Source organism: Salvia splendens, chromosome 12 (assembly GCF_004379255.2).
Source record: "Salvia splendens isolate huo1 chromosome 12, SspV2, whole genome shotgun sequence".
Lineage (NCBI taxonomy): Eukaryota > Viridiplantae > Streptophyta > Magnoliopsida > Lamiales > Lamiaceae > Salvia > Salvia splendens.
In genome coordinates this window covers 9,827,128-9,848,258 of record NC_056043.1, presented here as the reverse complement: position 1 = coordinate 9,848,258, position 21,131 = coordinate 9,827,128, and the positions used below count along the sequence as shown (strand labels likewise).

The following is a 21,131-nucleotide window of genomic DNA, read 5'->3' as shown; positions in this document are numbered from 1 at the left end:
ACGACAAAAAGAGTGAAGCAATGCCTAAACCTACCTTCATTTTGGAAGCTGGCCTTGCTATGACCAAACAAATTGAGAATCATCCCATCATCTTTCATTGTATAATGATTAATGCATCCCATATAACTTTATAGTATTGTATATGCACTTTTGTGAATTAGTGAATAAGACATTTTAAATGTCGATCTTCATGTATTGCATGTTCCATTTTCCTCAATAAATGGTTGTTTTTTCTTTAGTGTCTTCTACAACAATAGTTCTTTGTTAGCTATGAGATACTGGCTTAACCTTTTTTGTTTCAGTGTACTCATTTTCAAACAAATTAAAGTTAATAACCAATTTGATACAAGTGCAATAGTTTAGTGACCATTTATGAAATTAATTAACGCTTATGAAATGCCTCAAATTAAATATGCATGCCCCCTTTGACTCTATCTAGAGGGGTAGATACACTTATATTTCAACGCAATCCTTCTACGAGAGTACATTCCTATCATTATACATACATCTTTATTTAACACCGTCATTTTGATCAATTTTCGGAACTCCATTAAGTTTACAAGTAACTATAGAATTTGTATAGAGCAAATGAGTATCTGAAAAAATGACGAAGTATAGGATTGTATCGAATCCAGAATCCAGCAGAAAAATATATTTTGTAAATGCATACATTTGAAAAATGAGATAAAGTTTCAAATGAGGTAAAGCTCAAATATTCCAATTAAGTGGATTCTTATGGAAAATGAAATTATGGAAAGCTCACATATTCCTTTTGAGTGGTTGTAGAACAAGTAACAATTGGTATTGCCTTCAGGAAAACAAATCATCTTATTTTGTTGGCATCCATTCATAATCAATAGCACTTCATTTCTCCCTTAAAGAAAAACCTTTTTAAGATAGACACGAAGTTTTAATATAAAATTAATAAAATGAGATATTAAAAAATAAAAAATAGTTGCAATAATATTAATGGATAGTAAGATCCATATATCATTAGTACTATAATGTATGGTAAAAATAAATTTAAAAAATGGAAGTAGACTAATTTTATAAGATAGACCGAAATGAAAAAATTGAGCTATTTTAAATTAGGTGATCAAGGGAATACTATTTTTAGATTTTAATCTTTCCACAAAAATTAGTCTAGTTCCATTTATGATTAATTTCTCTCTCTAATGAAGTATTATTGTTCTTCACAATATTACATTATTTTTTCATTACTTTTTCTTACATTTATTTTCATTATTTTTTCTTTCTCAATTTTTCGATATTTCAGAAACTTATACCAGTAATCACTCTGAAATCAATATCCTAGAATTAACTTCTTTAATTGATTTTTTTTATCCTGGCTTTTTGTCACAACTTAGTTGGGACAGAGGAAGTATAAGAAATTGAATTTTAAATAAAAAGGAAGAAATGGCTCGTGATGCGGTACACCACTCGCAAAACGCAACCGAACCACACCTCAGTGCACAGTCGATCTGCACAACCAATCCGAGTGATGCAACCAGCCGGGGCTGCGTTAATGATACCCTAATCTCAACATGAAAAACCATATATTCTAACTGCATCACCTCTTTCTCCAATGTGATAATTGTGGAAATTCGGCTTACAAATAAAAGAGAGAGAATTTACAACCTCAAAGCAACCCAATGTGATGAAGCAGATCAAATTACTGTCCTCTATTCCTCTTCGTGAGTATCTTTAAATTTTGGATCAATATTCACACAAATATATACAAGAGATCTCTTTGTATGTGCATATTCAAATTTTACATGTATATGCAAATATTTTGAAATTAAAGTTACAATTCCCCTTTGTTGGCAAACTTGTCTATCAGTGAAATATCAAGAAATTTATGCAAGCCACTGGAGACAAGAAACCTGAGAAAAATTAAACCACGATTCAATATTAGTACTAGTATTATTTTCACAAAAATAAAATAAAAATTGAATAGTAAGAAGGCATACTTGTCCCTAAGAGTTGTTGTCATGGATTGACACCCTCCTCGAATTGTGGATTGTAGATTAACAGCTATATTTGGATTATGCAAATGTATCCACCCATATTCCCCCTCATCACTAGAACACACTTTGGCCCTAATCACATTCACAAACATGAATAATTGAAAACCCAATACATCCCCATATAGTCATATTATAGACCAAAAGTGTAACATTTAATTATACCTGTACATATGGGTATCAATAGCAAATGCAGCTTCATTGGAGTCCACTAGACACCCATCACTTACCCAACAATCTCCACATGAATCCAGCTCCCAACCTTCCAATTTTCCTTCCTGATCAATAATTATATTTTCATTACACAAACTCAAATTAAACTAATGGACTGATCCAACTGACATCCCTTACGTACCCCGATGTAGTTCCTGAACTCCTCGATGATCTCCACAGCTTTGGCCTTTGCAAACCTAGGCTCCGACAACACATCCATCCTCAGCTCCACCGACTCCAAAGTCTCCTCAAGATCTTTGATCAAACTCCCAATTCCTTCCTCCGACCCTTGCAGCTTCATCCTCACCATCTAAATTATTATCTTCACCACCATATATGCTCCTGCAATTGCAAATAAACCCCGCTATTAGAAATGAGTTACTCACCCCTTAAAAATGCTTTATCGGGGGAAAGGGACACCTTAAAAAGGCTTTATAAGGGGAAAGGGCTATCCACTCATTTACAAAGTGTCAGATCACCAGTTTGTCAATGTGGAACAAAAAGGGAAAAACACTATAAAAAAAACCATTAAAGATATTTTTTAAAGTAATTAAGGATGCTAATTTGTGTTTCTAAATATACCACCATCACTTCAAAAAATGTCCCTATTGTTGGTGTCCCAACTAAAATTAGAGGATACAAATGAAAGTGTCCTAAAAAGCAAAAAAAAAGAAGTTAATTTGTCCTTATTTTTTAAAATCTTGATTGCGTCTAAATTTTTGTGTCCTTAAAAAGATAGGTTTTTTTAGTGAAAGTAAGTACCATCATCAAGAAAGTAGTTCTCCTTCAAGGCTCCGTGCCCGGACGTCTCCATCATCAAATGCGTTTCGACGTCGTCTCGATTAAGCTGAGCTCCTTTGTCGATGACGTTGTGGTAGTCGACTCGATACAAGCAGTGGCGACCGCCTCTGTCCGTTATGAAGCGCGTGAGGGCCAAGCTGGTGCGGGCATCGGTGACGACTGTGGTGCCGGGGTGCTCCTTGAGGACGATGGCGGACATGAGGGCGATGAGCTTGTCGCCGTTGATGGGGTTGTCGTCCTTGTCTACGACGCCGCTGCGGTCGACGTCCGTGTCGAAGACGATCCCAAGATCGGCGTTGGTTTGGAGGACGGCGGCGAGTGTGAGGGCCATGGCGGTCTTGTCCTCCGGGTTGGGGATGTGGTTGGGGAACATGCCGTCCGGGTTGAGGTGGAGGGATCCAAACGTGTCGGCGCCCAGCTTGTCGAGCACGTCCCATGTGAAGAACCCGCCGGAGCCGTTGCCGGCGTTTACAATTATCTGCCATTGCCAATGGAGATGCATGCTTTAATCCCATGCAACAAAGTATTTTGGACTAAGGGCATCAGCAGTGGGGCGCCCTAAAGCCCGCCATATGCATCGCCACGTCAGCATTTTATCCTCCTACCCTTCCACCTGTAGTGAGGCGCCCTAAGGCGCGCCCTATAGGTTTTGCTATTGTTTTCTTAATTAATTTAAATGTTTTCAAATATACAAATGCAAACTAATTAAAAAACACAATGATTAAATGAAAAACGACAAATACTACATTGATAAAAAAAAGTTACACTGGTTAAAAATAAAAAAAAAGTTCTACTCTACAAAATTCCCAACTTCCGTCGCATCTCATCGATCAACCCCTGGAGGTATTCAGCTCTGATCGGATCCGTACACTTCATGAGGGCGTTGTGTGTGTCCAACAACGTCCGCGCCATCGAGGTCGTTGCCAACTCCGAGTAGGCAAGTGCCGCCGGGGTCGGGGTAGGGGTCAGGATCGGCGATGGGGAGGCGGCTTGCGAGGAGGATGTCGTCTTCCCCTTGTTCTTCGCAGCCTTGACGCCTATGGGACGTCGGGAGGACATCGGTGCGCCGGAACTCTCTTCCTCCGTGTACGTCCAGTTGAGGTCCAAGGACGAGTTCCGCTTTCGCTGCTCCTGTAACCATCAGCGTCGGTGGTCTTCGTCCTCTTCGTCGCACCGGTGTGCAAAATCCCGCCTTGGAACTTCTGTTTGTCCCTCAAGAGCGCCCAGATACTGAAATGCTTGAAGTCGTCGTACAGGGACTGGTAAGACAACAGCTCTATCGCGCACATCGCGCTTGCCGCTTCCCTGCTCCCTCGAGCACTTCTCGTACTCCGTCGCGAACAGGTTGACTTGCTTCTTCACCTGATCCCAGTGCTTACGGACCTGCTCCCTATGGCGCTTATACGGGGTCGGCGGCTTCGCCTCATTGTAGCAATAGGCGATGCGCTCCCAGTACGCGAGTTGCTTTTGGTTGTTTGCGAATATCGGATCCTCCGATATATCCACCCAACACCTCGCCAAGACCAGGGTTTCATCCGGTTGGTAGTTCGTACGTCCGGGGGCATACTCTTCATTCGTTGCCGGAGGTGGCAACTTGTACTTCCTGTACTTGGTCCGCTTCTTTCTGGCGGGAGTGGCAGCGGCGGAGGAGGTGGCGGCCGACGGCGCGTCAGCGGAGGGGACGGCGGCCGAGGCGGCGGCGCACGGGAAGGGGCGGCAGGGCGAGTTGGAGACGGCTCCATGTCAGAGAGACCATACGAATCCGTACTAAAATCGAGATCGTACTGCGTGTTGGGGTCGAACTACCGATATTCGTTAGGTTGTGTACCCGGCCAACGTGCACCGTCTCCAAACATCGGGCTATTGGGACTTGAGTATTGACAAATGAAATGTGGGGTAGGGGTCGGGCAATCCATTTTACAGCGTAAGTTGAGAGTGGAAAACTGAATCGAAAGGTTACAAATGATATGTGGGGTAGGGGTATTTATATAAACACAATTTTCGAATTTAAAAAATAAAAAAAAATAAAAAAAACATGTTGCATTATCCGCGCCACCGTCCGCGTCGCCCACAGTGGACGGCCGATGGCGCGGACGATGCCCTATCATCCGCGCTTCGTCCGCTGACTAAGCTTAGGGCGATGACGACGCATCGTCCATCGTCTGCGCACCCACAGTGGCAGACGATGGCGCGCCCGAGGCATCGGGCGGCCTATCGTCCTCCCCACTGTGGATGCCCTAATGCAATAGCGAAATTTTATTAATTTAGAAATATTAACGTACTACTCCCTCCGGTCCCCATTAAATGTCTCATGTTTGACCGGTGTTGATTTTAAGAAATTGTTTGACTTTGTGGAGAAAAGTGGGTGGAAAAAGTTAGTCGAATATGTACCCCACTTTGATATTAATATTTTTTTGATAATTGTAAGTAGAATGAGTTAGTGGAATGTGGAGTTCATTTACTAAAATTAGAAAAAGTGAAATGAGATATTTATTGAGGACCGTCTAAATAAGAAAATATGGAGTATTTTTTAAAGAGGTTCAAGTTAGCACTCCCTCCGATGGTGAATAAAGTAAGAAAGATGAAGATAAAATAAAGCAAGAGAGAGTTATCGTTTGTCAAAAATAGAAATGAGTCAATTATCTTGGAACTTCTTAAAATAGAAAAACGACCCAATTAACAAAACGGGGGAGTATTAATTTAGTGAATAGTTAGCAAAAAAATATTACTCCCTCCGTCTCAGCCTAAGTGAGACGTATTCCTTTTTAATACGTCCCAACCTAAGTGAGACATTTCTTTTTTTGGCAACAATCAACTCACTCATCTCTCCTATTTTATCCTCTCATCCCTCCTACTTTATCTTATATCTTACTTTATTTTCTCTTACTTTTTCTTACTTTAGCATCTCTATTACTTTTTTATCTCTTTTTCTTTCTTACTTTACTCTCTCTCTTACTTTACTACTAATAATTTAATTCACTAAACACCACTACCTAAATTCTTGTGCCAAAATAGAAACGTTTTTCTTAGGCCGGGACGGAGGGAGTACTATGGTTTTAGTGAAGGAGAAAGGCATTGAGAGAACCTGAAATCCTTGAAGAGGGGAATCATAATGGGAAGGATGATTGACTCTTTGCTTGATGATATCTCTAGATGATTAGAGTAGGCGCTCATCAAATCCACCGTCTTCGGCCGAACCTTAAGCGCCGTCGACACTTTAGCCTGCCGATTCGCATATTTCCCGCCAGCTTTCTCGCATATCTCCTCCACCTCCGATGACGTCAGCCCTCCTCTTTTTGTAAAGAACTTTAACCCATTTCTAGTGTACGGCAAGTGCGACGCTGTCATCTGTTCCAACACACATTTTTGCATCCAATTACTCAAAATCACTACTTTATTAATCAATTCTTTTATGAAGACACATTTGATCCAGACTAAACATTTATTCAAACATTTAATTTTGATTTCAATCAAATGAAATGGTTGAAATTCCCTCTCTAATAATATTGTGGAACTTTAAGAAAAAAATACTCCATGAAAGTAATCTATGTTGCCGAATGTACAAAAGAACGTGCCCCTCACCTCACCCCATCCCCACCAAAAAAAAGGAAAAAGAAAAATAGAAACATAGTACAAACAAACTTAGAGCATCTCCAATAGGTTAGGACGTCAAATAGCCCTCAAATAGCATTCACACTGCCACATCATCAGCACTACAATTGATAAAGGTTCCTTGTGAGGGAAACCTTCCATGTGCCCAAGAAATACCCAAAGCGGTGTTTGATTTCAATTTTTTTTGTGTTTTCAAAGATAAAGTAAAGATAAGTTGAGCTAGCCACAAAAACTAAACTCAAAATGGTTTTGGATGGAGAGAAAGAAGGTGAGAAGAAAGTGTAAAGAAGGAGGAATCCTCTTTGAGGACCTATGACCTCCCACAAAGAGATGTGGGCAACCCTAGGCTACTTTCACCCAAAGCAAACACTCCATTGGCTCCACATTCATGACTACACAACCATAAATGCATACATATACTTGATTTAGCCAAATGAACATAAAACAAGCAACCTACAATGTAGGAATTTGGATAGAAATCTCACATGGGAGATGCTCTCAAAGGAGTCTTCATAATAACATTCATCAAAGTCTGCCCTTAAAGTCTTACAAAAAGGATATTTATAGTTAGGGTTGGAAACCCAAGAAAAGGGCTAAAAACACAAGGAAAATCGGATGTAAAAGTTGAATCGCCCGGCCGGGCGTTTTGGGAAAGTGAAATCGCCCCGTCGGGCGAACTTTCTGGATTCGGCGCTGCTTCTTCAAACGCCCGGTCGGGCGTTCTGGGATGGTGAAATCGCCCGGTCGGGCAAACTTTCTGGACTGTGGACGATGCTCAGCGCACAAACGCCCGGTCGGGCGTTCTGGGATGGTGAAATCGCCCGGTCGGGCGAACTTTCTGGACTGTGGACGATGCTCAGCGCACAAACGCCCGGTCGGGCGTTTTGGAGGTGTGGATTCGCCCGACCGGGCATTCCATCTGCCTCCTCCATTCCCCTCCTAATGAAGTTTGAAACGCCTTCCCGAAGCCTTTGTCTCATTGATCTCGTGACGGGCCTTCCGGGCAGCTTAAGGGGAGTCGTGGTCGGGTCAGCCCGGGCCTTGGACTTCCCGTTTATATCATCCTCTCCCTCTTGAGAAGGATTTGTCCTCAAATCTGGGTCGTCCCCTACAAAATCAAACGGGCTCAAGTCAGCCACATTAAAAGTACAACTCACGTTATACTCACCGGGAAGATCAATGATGTAGGCATTGTCGTTCACACGCTCTAGGACCATAAATGGGCCATCCCCTCGCGGGGCAAGCTTGGATTTTGCTTTGTCGGGAAAACGCATTTTCCGAAAGTGTACCCAAACCCAATCTCCGGGGTTGAACAACATTTTCTTTCGCCCTTTGTTCACCCTTTGAGCTACTTGTTCCCCCATCTTGCGGATTCGTTCTTGCACTCGAGTGTGCAAGTCTTGTACAAACTTGGCCTTCTTCATCCCACCTACATCAACCATATAAGACAAAGGCAAATCGGCCGTGGACAAGTCCAACGGGGTGAGTGGATTGAAACCATAGACAACCTCAAAAGGAGATTGTTGGGTGGTGGAATGTATGGTCCTATTATAAGCAAATTCGGCTATAGGCAAACATTCTTCCCAAGAAGTTTTATTTTCAAAAACCAAGGCACGGAGAAGAGTTCCCAATGAGCGGTTTACGACTTCCGTTTGACCATCCGTTTGGGGATGTGCGGTGGTAGAGAAAAGAAGTTTGGTGCCCATCCTACCCCAAAGCGTTTTCCAAAAGAAACTCAAAAATTTGACGTCTCTATCACTTACAATAGTTCTCGGGACCCCATGGATTCTTACAACCTCCTTGAAAAATAAACTAGCAATGAATTTGGCATCACTTGTCTTCCGACATGGAATGAAGTGAGCCATTTTGGAAAACCTATCCACCACCACAAAGATGCTATCATTTTTCCGAGGAGACATTGGGAGACCTAGAACAAAGTCCATGGACAAGTCTACCCAAGGATGTGTAGGAGTAGGCAAAGGGGTGTAAAGACCATAATTGTTAGATTTAGACTTGGCTTGCCTACACTCTAAGCAACTACTACAAAACTTTTCAACATGCTTCTTCATGCAAGGCCAAAAGAAATGCTCACTTAGTATGTCAAAAGTTTTAAGCAACCCAAAATGACCCATTAGGCCCCCTAGGTGAGCCTCCTTAATCAACAAGTTTCTCAAAGAGCATGAAGGTATGCACAACCTATTCTCTCTAAAAAGATAGCCATCCAACTTATAGTATTTATCAAAAGCACCTTTTTCACAAGCTCCGTAAATAGAAGAAAAGTCATGATCATGCTCATAAAGGTCTTTAATAAACTCAAATCCAACATATTTGGAGGCACACATAGTAAGCACACGCTTTCTCAAACACACGGTATCACTCACAAGTAAAGTGCCATCATGCAAGGTCTCAAAAGGCTTCCTAGAAAGAGCATCGGCAACCACATTGTCCTTTCCCTTCTTGTACCTAATGACATAGGGAAAAGTCTCTAGGAAAACACTCCATTTAGCATGCCTTTTATCAAGTTTATGTTGACCTCCTAAGAACTTAATAGACTCATGATCCGTGTGTATCACAAACTCCTTGTGCATCAAGTAGTGTTGCCAATTCTCAAGGCAACGGACTATAGCATACAACTCCTTGTCGTATGTGGGGTAGTTCAATTGGGCTTGATTTAGTTTTTCCGAGAAGTAAGCTATGGGCTTACCCTCTTGCATGAGAACTCCCCCGATCCCCACACCACTTGCATCACACTCAAGTTCAAAAGTTTTATCAAAATTGGGGAGTGCTAGTAAGGGAGCATGCGTGAGGTCATTTTTCAAAGTACTAAACGCTCTCTCTTGCTCCTCCCCCCACTTAAACTCAACATTTTTTTTGACAAGGTGGTTCAAGGGTGAAGCTTTTGTGGAAAAATCCCTAACAAACCTCCTATAGAAGCTAGCAAGGCCATGAAAGGACCTAACCTCACTCACATTCCTAGGTGTTGGCCATTCCCTAATGGCTTTCACCTTTTCCTCATCTACCCGCACTCCTTCCTTTCCCACAACAAAACCAAGAAACACAACTTCCTCAACACAAAAAGTGCATTTAGGCAACTTGGCATATAAAGTATGCATTCTCAACACTTCAAGCACATTCCTAAGATGACTAGCATGCTCTTCAACACTACGACTATAAATCAAGATATCATCAAAATATACCACCACAAATTTCCCAATAAAAGGACGAAGTACATGATTCATCAAACGCATGAATGTAGAAGGGGCATTAGTCAAACCAAAAGGCATCACAAGCCATTCATATAAGCCAAATTTGGTTTTGAAAGCGGTTTTCCATTCATCTCCCTCTTTCATGCGAATTTGGTGATATCCACTAGCCAAATCAATTTTAGAAAAACATATAGAGCCACAAAGATCCTCTAACATGTCGTCTAACCTAGGTATAGGGTGTCTATATTTGATGGTGATTTTGTTAATTGCCCTACAATCTACACACATCCTCCAACTTCCGTCCTTCTTAGGTACAAGAATGACGGGTACGGCACAAGGAGATAGAGATTCACGAATTAGACCTTTGGCAAGGAGTTCCTCGACTTGCCTTTGTAGCTCTTGTGTCTCCTTGGGGTTCGCCTTGTATGCGGCCCGGTTTGGGAGTGATGATCCCGGCAAAAGGTCAATTTGATGCTCGATCCCCCTCATGGGAGGGAGTTCACTCGGGAGTTCTTCCGGGAATACATCTTCAAATTCCTGCAACACACTTTGGACAATCAAAGGATACGGGTCAAGGTTAGTAGCTAAGCACAAATCCTTACGGACCACGAGGAGAACGGAGGGGTGATTGTTTAGTGCCCACCCAAGGTCGGTTTTACTAGCTATCAAACATTCCTTTCCCCCTCTTGTTTGTGTGTGCTCTCCTTTGGGCGCTTTTATTTTTCTCTCACCACCCCCACTCTCACTTGGCTTTTTTAGCTCACATTCTTCTACTAGCCTTTTTTCCCTATCTCTCTCTCTTTCCTTTTGTAGATGTTGGCTAGCCTCAAACACGGCACTAGGTAGCAATGGCTTCAAACGAACCTTCAACCCGTTGAGCATGTAGAAATACTCATTCGTGAAGCCATTTTTGTAGGCCCTTCTATCAAACTCCCATGGCCTCCCTAGCAAAACATGACATGCCGTCATAGGAATGATATCACATAGGATGTCTTCCTCAACTTCTCCAATCTTCAATGGAACTTTGCATTGAGCCTTCACCCTCAACTCTCCGGAGTCCCCTAACCATTGCAATTTGTAGGGGTTTGGGTGTTTAAGTACCTTCAATCCCAACTTGGCCACCAACCGGTCACACACCACATTTGTACAACTCCCTCCATCTATGATGACCAAGCACGTCTTGGACTTCACCTTACACTTCATATGAAAGATGTTGCACCTTTGCTCCTTATGCTCCTCAAGGTTGGGTTGTACATTGAGCATTCGGAGTACAACCATAGCCCTTAAGGGTGTATCTTCTTCTTCGCCACTAGAAAAAGCTATGTCGGTGTCCGGGCTCACTTCTTTAGTGCCCACACCCTCCCCATCTTCTTCATCTTCCTCACTATACACGCTACCATCTTGCCCGATAACCATTACCCGTTGGTTTGGGCACTCGCGTGCATAATGGCCATACCCCTTGCACTTGAAACATTGAACCTTCTTGTCTTCCATAGGGGCTATAGCTTTAATAGGTTGAGTACCCGGTAGAGCCTTCGCGATCGGCCTCCCTTGGGTGTTTGGATTGGCCATGTTTTCCACCTTCTTGCCGGGAGCACTCCACTTGCTAGTCCCCGTCCCTCCGGTTTGGCTAGACGCCCATTTAGCCCGGCTAGAAACCAACTCCTTACTTTGCCTCTCAAAAGTGTCGGCAAACCCAATCACCTCGTCCAAGGAAATTCCCCTCAATGCCTCCACTTGCACCTTGTGCTTCAAGTTGATGTTAAGGCCATGGATAAATCGATCTTGAGTCGCCTCTTCTCGCTCCTCCACCCCTACCTTGCTCATCAATGATAGGAGTTCATAGTAGTACTCCATTACGCTCTTCGTCCCTTGCTTCAAATCTTGAAACTCCCCTCGAAGTCGGAGGAAATAGGACTTTGGTACAAAGGTAGTCCTCATGAGCTCACACAACTCCGCCCACGAACCCACTTCCCCTCCCCTAACCATCCTTCTCCTCCTCATCGTATCATTCCACCATGTATCCGCATTGCCACGAAACTCGGCTATTGCCACCTTCACCTTATCACCTTCCAAAAAGTTATGGAGTGAGAAAATTTTGCTCATTTGTGACTCCCATTCCAAGTAGGCCTCGGGATCAAACTTGCCGTGGAACTCGGGAAATGTGTGCTTGATAGACTTGGTGGGATCATCATACCGCGGCTCCATCTCCTCCTCATAGTTTCTATATCTTCCATGCCTACCATTCCACCCATGGTGCCCCATGTTTCCATTTCCTCTTCCGCCCATCATGTTCCCGAACCTACCATTCCTATTCCCATTCCGTCCTCCTCCTTGTCCCCCGCGCCCCCCATGATCGTACCAACCATATGGCTCTTCCTCTCCATTACTCCCCTCGGAGGCATCATGATGTGTGTGATTGCTCCTAGGGGTGTTTGACCTTGATAGTCGCACGGCCTTCAAAGCGTTGAGCTCGTCGTGGAGAAAAGTTTGGTTTTCATGGATGGATGCTTGGTTCACCTTGAGTTCCTTCAAATCCCCGAACATAGCATCTTGAGTGACATGCATTGTGGTTTGGCCTTCTTTTAGATCCCTCAAATCCGTCATAATTTTTTCCATCAAGTTTCTCAACTCATCCCCCGCCACACTAAGACTCGTGCTCGCACCCGGTTGCGGATCCCCCATCGTGGTGGATCTAGTACGAGGTGGCATTCACAATGGTACCTACAATAAGAAATAAAAAAAAAAAAAAAACTAGGATCTAGTCCTAAGGGTTAGTAAAATCCACACTCACACACACAAGAAGGGGAGATTTTAGTAAGAACTCACTTCCCAATTGGTAATCCCACCCCCAATTCACTCACCAATGTCACTCGGAAAAAGGCTTAGAATATAGTGAGGGCTAGGTTCACTCACTCTCAATATCCAACTTCCAAAATGCAAGCGCTAAGACAAATCAATCAAGGTATACACATAGGCAATATAACCAAGCAAGTAAGGCCAATCAAGCATGTGAAAGTAAGGTTCAATGCCTAAGGAAGCTAACAAACAAACTTAGTTGAGCTGAAAATTTATGTAACTCTTGGCTGATCTTTAGGAAATTTTTTTGATATGGCTACCCAACCCCAAAATTGATGAAACTTGGTAGATAACAAGATTAAAGGGTTTAGAAAGAGGGAAAAATATCCCCAATATAGCAGGTTTTCGAGAAGACCCTCGATTTTACGTTTTCCCCAAATCTGTCAAACTAGGGCACAAAACAGGGCAGCAACTTCACACATTAATTTGACCTATCAAATGATAGAATTTTTGGCTGAGATTTTTCAGGACAATAGTTCATATATCAAGGTTCATGCACACCAAAAATCAGCTCAATCCTACAACAATTGACCAATAAACAAGCAAAGGCTAAAACAAAAGAAATAAGGAAAAACAAGGAAAATGAAATTTCATAGAGGTTTAAAATCAAACACTTGGTAGGCACCTAGGCTCTAGATACCAAATGATAAAGGTTCCTTGTGAGGGAAACCTTCCATGTGCCCAAGAAATACCCAAAGCGGTGTTTGATTTCAATTTTTTTTGTGTTTTCAAAGATAAAGTAAAGATAAGTTGAGCTAGCCACAAAAACTAAACTCAAAATGGTTTTGGATGGAGAGAAAGAAGGTGAGAAGAAAGTGTAAAGAAGGAGGAATCCTCTTTGAGGACCTATGACCTCCCACAAAGAGATGTGGGCAACCCTAGGCTACTTTCACCCAAAGCAAACACTCCATTGGCTCCACATTCATGACTACACAACCATAAATGCATACCTATACTTGATTTAGCCAAATGAACATAAAACAAGCAACCTACAATGTAGGAATTTGGATAGAAATCTCACATGGGAGATGCTCTCAAAGGAGTCTTCATAATAACATTCATCAAAGTCTGCCCTTAAAGTCTTACAAAAAGGATATTTATAGTTAGGGTTGGAAACCCAAGAAAAGGGCTAAAAACACAAGGAAAATCGGATGTAAAAGTTGAATCGCCCGGCCGGGCGTTTTGGGAAAGTGAAATCGCCCGGTCGGGCGAACTTTCTGGATTCGGCGCTGCTTCTTCAAACGCCCGGTCGGGCGTTCTGGGATGGTGAAATCGCCCGGTCGGGCAAACTTTCTGGACTGTGGACGATGCTCAGCGCACAAACGCCCGGTCGGGCGTTCTGGGATGGTGAAATCGCCCGGTCGGGCGAACTTTCTGGACTGTGGACGATGCTCAGCGCACAAACGCCCGGTCGGGCGTTTTGGAGGTGTGGATTCGCCCGACCGGGCATTCCATCTGCCTCCTCCATTCCCCTCCTAATGAAGTTTGAAACGCCTTCCCGAAGCCTTTGTCTCATTGATCTCGTGACGGGCCTTCCGGGCAGCTTAAGGGGAGTCGTGGTCGGGTCAGCCCGGGCCTTGGACTTCCCGTTTATATCAACAATTCTCCTGCCACATCAGCTTGCCACATCAACTGGACATCAAATAGCCCTCACATAGCCTTCACACTACCTATCCACATCACTAATAACAATTATATAATTTAATTTACACGCGTATCAACATACGGAATTTAATTTACGAGACAAATACGGAAAATTCGAATAATAATATTAAAATTTAAAAAGTACATTAATTTTAAAAAAAAGTACAATAATTAAAAAAATTACATTTAAAAAATTACATAAATTTGCATAAAAACTAACGCCTTGCAATCCTCCGCGCCCACAACTCTTCAACTAAATCCTTTTGCAGTCGAATATGAGCCTCCGTCTGACGCATGTCGGCATGTACTTGGAGGAGGGCTTCTTCATCGTGCGGTACCCCACCTCGTACGTTGGCGGTGGTGACGCCGTGGCTTGGACCTGCTTCATTATCGTCGGTGGCCAAATCAGTCAGTTGTACACCTTCATCTTCGACGATCATGTTGTGCATGATAATACAGGCGTACATTATATCAGCAATGCAGTCGACATGCCACAAACGCGTTGGTCCCTTAACTGCAGCCCATCAAGCTTGAAGCACACCAAATGCGCGCTCCACGTCCTTTCGCGCCGACTCCTGCCGCGTCGCAAAGTAGGCCTTCTTCGGATCTGATGCGCACCGGATCGTCTTCACAAAGACGGGCCACCTAGGGTATATCCCATCCGCCAAGTAGTAGCCCATATCATGCTGGTTGCCGTTGGCGACAAAACTGATGGCCGGACCGACGCCCTGGCACTGCTCGTTGAAAAGGGGCGACGAGTTGAGGACGTTTAGGTCGTTGTTCGAACCGGCTATCCCAAAATACGCATGCCAAATCCACAACCGGTAATCAGCCACGACCTCGAGGATCATCGTGGGATTTTTTCCCTTGTAGCCGGTCGTGTAAAACCCCTTCCAGGCAGCGCGACAGTTCTTCCATTCCCAATGCATACAATCTATGCTGCCTAGCATTCCCGGGAACCCGTGCTGATCCCCGTGCATCCGCAGCAGATTCCGGCAATCTTCGGGGGTAGGCTTTCGGAGATACTGATCACCGAATACTTCGATCACGCCCTGGCAGAAATACTTCATACATTCGATGGCAGTCGTCTCACCGATGTGGAGGTATTCGTCCCACATGTATGCCGCGGTGCCGTAGGCCAACTGCCTGATTGCCGCAGTGCACTTTTGAATAGGGGTGTGGCCGGGTCTGCCAGCCGCATCGTGCCTGAAGCGGAAATACAGATATCGCTGCTCCAATGCGTTAACAATACGCATAAATAAGTCCCGCCTCATCCTAAAACGACGCCTGAAATGGTTGGCGTCAAAACGCGGCTCCTCTGCGAAGTAATCTGTGAACAGGCGCTGATGTGCAGCTTCATGATCACGATGCACCACTTGTCGACGGTGGACAACTGGTCGTGGGCGAGGTGCCGCCGGCTGCATATAACTCTGCATCCATCGATCAACCTCACGGCTCGTATAGGCATCTAGCTCTTCGTTCATCATACGCTCGTACTCATCCGCATCCCCACCACTACCACCGGCATTACTCATTTCTTAAATTGATCTTGAACAGAAAGTAAGGTAGAGAGAATACTCGTTAAAACAAGTGGTGCGAATGAAAATGAGGTTCAACGCGCGTATATATAGTGTTTTCGAAAAACAAACAAAAAAATTTTTTAATCCGACGCCGGTTTGGCGCCGATCCGGGACGCACAATGGCGCCCGTGAGGATCGGCGTCGGAACCGGCGTCAGCGCGGGAATCGGCATGGCGACGCCGATTTTGACGCCGATTTCGCCGACGCCGGTTCCAATGGTTCGGCGTCAAACCGGCGTCGGTGAAAAATCGGCGTCGCGGTGGTGACGCCGGTTATTGGAGATGCTCTTACAAGAGACTATCATAGCCCAATAAATTTATACCCTCTTCATCTATGTAGTACCCCCTCCGTTCCCTATTAATTGGTGACAGACAAAAAAGGATATTGGTCTCAATTAATGGGGACGGAGGAAGTAATAATGAATACTATTCTCTTCGTCCCATAAAAATATGCTAATTGCAGATGACACATATTTTAATGCGTAATTGGTAAAGTAAGATAGAAGAAGGAAAAGTAGTCGGGACCATAAATGATTATGTAAAGAGAAAAAGAAAATGTTTGGACTAAGAGAGTATGCTATAATCAAATATATGGTTTATCCTACCATAACAGAAGCATCGAACAAAAAGGGAGGCAGCACAGTGCTCATGAAGCAAGCCGGCGTGGTGGCGAGTCCCATGTCGAAACCCACGCACCCCGCCCGCCCCAGCCACGCAAACACTGCCACGCTCAGAACCCCGCCTGAAATCCTCGGATCCTTCCCCAGAGACACCCTAACTGCTTCTCCTCCTTCTCCTTCTCCTCTCCCCAACTCATTCCTCACCCACTCCCCAAAGCTCTCAGCAATCGCCTCCACGGCTGGCGGCGTCAGGTTCACCGGCCTCCCCTTCTCGCCTTCCACCGCCACTCCACGCACATCCGAGCCGTTCTGCAGCCGCCTAATCTTGTCGATCTCTTCATCCGCCACCACTTCACTGTACCTCGCGGTGGCGGAGTTGTACTCGCCTCGAAGTCGGATTTTGTTTGAAGAATGAAATGTTGGTAATGCGATGAAGGTGCTGTTGGGATTTAATTGTGTTTTTGAACTTAGATATGATGAGAAGAGTTTTGGTTTGGAGGAGAGGTTGGAAGCTGTGGAAGCCATGGGAAACTCTTTTGGCGCTCTTGAATGTTTTTTTTTAAGATGGAAAAAAATGAAGAAATTATGTGGGAGAGATAAGATATTGATGAGTGAAGGAGAACCCTACATTTGCAGATTCATGATAGAAATATCTGGGAACAAGCTTCCAAAACTGCATGCAGATTTTTATCTTGTTTTATTTGAATTCTAAAACGTGAGCTGCCTTCATTCCAGAAAGTGTGTCTTCGGATATATTTCTGCTCTTTCTTACTTGACTTGACCAGCAATGCTATATATATGCTTTTTTTTGCAAACAAAATATCAACCTTGATTATGCTAAGATATTGATACTGTTTCCGAATTGTTAGACATGCTCCTTCATTTAGTTATTACTCACTCATTCAACTCCGTTTTTGTCATTTTGGTCCATTTTATATTAACATAGGAATACTAGATATGTCCAACATTTAAAGATAGTCATGTATACAGAAAAATATTGCAAAATAGTAGTAGTATACGTTTAAATCTTTGGATCATAAAGCATTAGTATAATTTAAAATAAGTAAATATTAGATTTTTTCTAATTGTTCAATGTTTTAACAAAATATTTTAATCCGAAAGATAATTGTAAAAAAAGGTACTACTACTACTTTATTTTTGTTGTTTTTGCCATGGGCAATGAGTTTCGATGTATTGGGCGTATCTGTATTTATAGAAGCTTTCATTTTCGTGCTTATCTTAATTGTTGGTTTAGTTTATGCATGGCGAAAGGGGGCATTGGAATGGTCTTAGCTCCTGACTATTCAGACAATAAAAAGAAAAGGGAAAAAAGATTGAAAAGTTATGAATTCCATTGAGTTTCCTTTACTTAATCGAACAATCAACCTCATTAAATGATCTTTCAAATTGGTCAAGACTCTCCAGTTTATGGCCGCTTCTCTATGGTACCAGTTGTTGTTTTATTGAATTTGCTTCACTAATAGGATCACGGTTTGACTTTGATCGTTATGGACTAGTACCAAGATCGAGTCCCAGACAAGCGGATCTAATTTTAACAGCTGGAACAGTAACAATGAAAATGGCCCCCTCCTTGGTGAGATTATACGAGCAAATGCCCGAACCGAAATATGTTATTGCTATGGGAGCCTGTACAATTAGGGTTGTTTAGTACCTAAATCTAAACCCTACAATTACAGGAGAGATGTTCAGTACTGATTCGTAAAGTACTGTTCGGGGAGTCGATAAACTAATGCGTATCTATGTCTACTTGCCGGGTTGTCCCCCTAAACCGGAAGCAGTTATAGATGCTATAACAAAACTTCGTAAGAAAATATCTCAAGATATCTATTAAAATAGAATTGAGTTTTAACAAGAAAATTGGTGTTTTACAATCAATTACAAATTTCATGTTGGACGCAATATTTATATTGTAAATTATGTTATAAAAAAATTCTCTATCAACCGACACCTACTTCAGAATTTACTATTAAAAACTCTTTTTCAAATATAAAAGTTCAGTATCTTCTCACGAATTTGTGAATTAGGCAGGACTCCTTTTTGTACAGAATAACAAGCAGCGGGTCAATTTTCATCAATTTGATCGAGAATGTGAACTATTCTAACTAAAAATATAAAAATGTGGGAGATAAAAAAGATGCAGGGTCGTTTTCCTGCATCTTTGACTACTAAACATTGCAATACCAAATAAATTCCTCCGCATTACCCATTCAAAGTGACACATTTTCCTTTCTGAGATGTCTCATTCGAAGTTACACCTTTCTAAAAAGAAAACATTTGTGTCTCTACATTATTATCTCTCCACTTAAAATACAAAACAATACTCCCTCCGTCCCCCATTAAATGACAATGGTTGACTTGATACGGATTTTAAGAGACGTAGTTGAAAGTGGGTGGAAAAAGCAAGTAGAATGTGAGTCTCACTTTTATATAATTTTATAATAAAATGTCCGTGGAATGAGTTAGTAGAATGTGAGGTCCACTACCAAAAGTAGTAAAAAGTAAGGGTGACAATTAATTGGGGACGGACGCAAAAGGAAATTGGTGCCAATTAATGGGGGACAGATGGAGTACTACATAAAATCTCATGCCGGAAAAGAGAATAACGATGTTCCAATTTTAGAAAATACTATATTAATTAGAACGAGATATTAAAAAAAATAAAGATAAAAATTATAACTTCGAGTGGGATGGAAGTAATATAAATAGTAAAGGACTTTTAAAAAAAATTACTTCACATTTTAAAATTCCACATAAATCCTTAGCATTTGGTCCCTTTTTCACTTTTGCGTTTTCCGGCAATTATCGCCTCATTCCCAGCTGCCGTGAGCGACCACCATATTGGCTGGAATGCAATCCAGTTGCAGACGCCGGTGTCGATTTAATTTGCAGAGAGAAACAGCTGATTGCGTCACCTTCTTTAGATTTTAGAGTTTTGGGCCTTTTTTTACTTAAGCCCAACCCAACTTCTATTTTTATAGATAAATCACGCTCTTAACTTCAACGGAATAGTTGAACTACAATACTTTAACGAAATTTTTTAACTCTTACCAGTTTCATCAATCTACAATATTTATTGTTGTTAATTGTTTCATGCTTTAGTTTTACAGTACTTCAGTTTTAAAATTTTGTTGTTGCTATTAGTTTTATGTTTCAGTGTGTTTTTTATTCAAATTAGTAGTATTAATTTTCAAGAGTATTTGATCAATGATCATGTTACTTTTATTTTGTAGGTCAATCGATAGTTGCAATTGAATTTTCTAGTGCGAACCACAATAATTGAACATATGAAGGTTAAGAATTTCAGTTGTTTCAAATTATACTGTTAGAAACCAATTATCGATAGAATAATGCTATGCGGCCACATTATGGCCGGCCATAAATTAATTAAATAACAAAAAAAATTGATTTTTTTTCAAATTTTTGGTTTAATACTACTTGATTTTACTTTTATATCATCTTCATTATATGTTGCTCAACATGTTAGTGTTGCTCTTTCGTAGTTTTTGCTCAACTTATTACTACTGTCATTTCTTGATTGTTGTTCAACGTATACAGTAATTCGTGATATTAATGTGTTTTACGTAATGGAATTCAAAGATAAGTATCAACTCACAAGTCCATTCACACACATATAAATTTATATCGATAATTCTAATATTTTTATACATGTAAATGGACTAAATTAACTATTTATGGTCGGCCACATTATGGCCATTTAGCATCACTCTTATCGATAATGATATTACAATTAATGTTAGTATATAGTGTTTCTTGAAATAATTATTTAAATATTATATTTATTGTCTCGTCCCATTCCGCGATTATTAATTTCTGGATCCGCCAAGTGATCGCCATCCATCAGTGTCTCCCTATTAACGTGCTTAACTCTTCGTCACCCCAAAACATCTCTAATATTCTCTCCTTCGATTTGAACGGGATACTACAGAGGTGAGCATGAATTGCTAGCTAGAATAAGAAGTGCAAAGTGAAGTGAGTCTGAGAAATAAGAAGAGGCAGAAGGAAGCGTGTGAGCTAGTGGGGAGTTGATTGTGTGTGATCAGCTCATATGCCCCCGTGCTACATGCTAGCTCGATAGCTAGTAGTATAAGGAGTCGTTCAGGTTCCTAGATATAGCCCTAAGAGCATCCGCAGCGGTGGCGAAAGACGCCACCGCCGTCCGCGCCGTTGGCAAGGCGCAGGACCGCCGCCGCTGCAGCCGCGCCGCTGGCACGGCGCTGCTCGATGTATCGAGCACGTCCGTGCCAGCGGACGCACACGTGGCGCGCTCCCATTCGTCAACGGCATAGCCGTTGTGTTTAAACTTTTTTTTATTTTTATTTTTTAAAAATCGGTATTTAATTATAAATAATGCTAAAAAATAAAAAAAAAATATTTTCCAAATCCCAAAAATATGGCCGTTTTTTTCCCGTTTTTTCTGAATTTTTTTGATTTTTTTTTATTTTTTTTTTCCCCAAAATCATCTATAAATACACACATTTATCATCCATTTATCACATCAAATCATCTCTCATTCATCTCTCATTCATAATTC

At 42.1% G+C, this 21,131-nt stretch overlaps 1 pseudogene; it reads right to left on the bottom strand.

Moving 5' to 3' along the window:
* Positions 1-1,804: 1,804 nt before the first annotated feature.
* On the bottom strand, positions 1,805-17,181 carry LOC121757509 (annotated as a pseudogene).
* Positions 17,182-21,131: the final 3,950 nt, after the last annotated feature.